The following is a 2,245-nucleotide window of genomic DNA, read 5'->3' on the forward strand; positions in this document are numbered from 1 at the left end:
ACCACCACCACCACCACCACCACCACCATCATCATCGTGCTGCTGAACTTCCCAGCCCCATACTGGGAAATTCTAGGCAGGTACACTCCCACTAAGCTACAACATCAGGCCTCTTTTTACTTCCTTGACACAAGGCTTTACACAATTGCCCAGGCTGGCCTTGAATCACTCAGTATCCCATGAATGCTTTGAGCTTGTGATCCTCCTGCCTCAGCCTCTAGATTAATTAAAATGACTTACCTGTACCCCCAGGCCAGGCTCTAGGCACTATTCAGAGAAGTATCCCACTCCATCCATCTCTTCCTCCAATGGTTAAATAAATGGAAACCCCTGGGCTCTTCACCCCACCTCAACATCACTCAGGAGCCAAGATAGTACCCCCAGGCCACCCAGGCCCCCCAAACTACTTTCCCTAATAGCCAATTATGAGGGTCCTTGAGTGGCTCGGAGGGGGACAGAAGGTAAGCTAGGAAGGCACCCACTGAGTGTGATTTTATTAATTTAAAATCAGGCCTAAGGCAAGTGACCCCACCCCTTCAGGCACCAGCCCCCCTCACCTCTCCCTCCTGCTCCAGGTAGAGGTGGCCAGCCTGGTTTAATTAATCCTCCACCATACCTTGGAGGAGATGTGGTAGCCTTAGGCAAGAAAGCTCTCAGCAGCTCCACACAGGGGCATCCCCAGCCTCTGCCTGGCTCCACACAGGGACAATCCCCAGCCTCTGCTCTGCTCCCTGCCTGCCTGCCTGGCTCAAAGCAGAAGCCTGGATTTTCTTGTTTTAATTTGTTTTTATTTCCCTCCTTCTCTTCTTCTTCCTCCTCTTCCTCTTCCTCCTCCTCCTCTTCTTCTTCCTCCTCTTCCTCTTCCTCCTCCTCTTCCCCCTTCTCTGTCCCCTACTCCCTTATTTTTGTCGAGTTTTATTTAGTGTGCTTGTTGGGGGGAGGTACATGCATGCATGTGCTTGGGGAGGTCAAAGGTCAACTTCAGGTGTCAATCTTCAGAAGTTGTTCCTGTTAGTTCTGAGGCAGGGTCACTCATTGGCATGGAGCTCACTGACTTGACTAAAATGGCTGGTCAGTGAGCCCCAGACCCAGGGATCCACATCTCCATCCTTCCTAATCCCCAGTGCTGGATGGCAAGCATGTACTTTCACGTGTAGTGTGTGTGTGTGTGTGTGTGTGTGTGTGTGTGTGTGTGTGTGTGTCTGTGTCTGTGTCTATGTGTGTGCACACGTGTGTTCTGGGGACTGAACTCAGGTCCTCATACTTGAGCAGCAAGGACTTTACAAACTGAGCCATCTCTGCATTCTTTATTTTATTTGTGGGGGCATGATGCCATGTAGCCCAGGCTAGCCTCGGGCTCCTGATCCTCTAGCTGTGGTTACAGGTGTGTGCCACCAAACCTTACTTTGGATTTTATTTTTAAATCAATCTTCCAAGACAGGGAGATGGGTCGGTGGACCAAGCCTTCGCTGTGCAGGAGAGGAGCAGACTCCAGGTGCCCAGGACTTGTATAAACGCCAGGTGGGGATGGCAGCTCACTTTGCAAGCTGAGACCTCAGGGCTGAGACAGGATCTCCGGAGAAAGCGAGGGCTTCTAGACTAGCAAAATGGACAGGCTCCATTCAGCTGAGAACTTTTCAATTCCCCTGCCTCGGTGAGTAAGATGGACAATGACCAAGGAAGACCCCCAATGTGAGCCCACAAGCCCACAGATGTGAACTTGACTTCACACACACACACACACACACACACACACACACACACACACAATTCAGACACATTCAAAAACTCATGTTCTGTTTAATCAATCAAAACATCCATTTTGTTTAAATTGAGGCATATTCATTTGCATAAAGTATAGTTTCTATGTGATGGTGTGCTTATATACTCTGTGGCTAGACAGTGACAGTCATCCTGCCAGGACTCCACCATAACCAAGAAGGGATGGCTGTTGAGTCACATACAGTGGCTGAAAGCCACACTGCTACTGATCATGTGTGCTGCGGCTTGTCTGACTTCCAGAAAGCTAGGCTAGAAATATATGCATAAAATAAATAAAAATTTTTAAAAGAATTATTTATTTTATTTATAGGAGTATACTGTAGCTGTCTTCAGACACACCAGAAGAGGGCATCGGATCCCATTACAGATGGTTGAGAGCCACCATGTGGTTGCTGGGAATTGAACTCAGGACCTCTAGAAGAGCAGTCGGTGCCCTTAACCACTGAACCATCTCTTCAGCCCA

The sequence above is a fragment of the Mastomys coucha genome, unplaced genomic scaffold (assembly GCF_008632895.1).
Source record: "Mastomys coucha isolate ucsf_1 unplaced genomic scaffold, UCSF_Mcou_1 pScaffold22, whole genome shotgun sequence".
Classification (NCBI taxonomy): domain Eukaryota; kingdom Metazoa; phylum Chordata; class Mammalia; order Rodentia; family Muridae; genus Mastomys; species Mastomys coucha.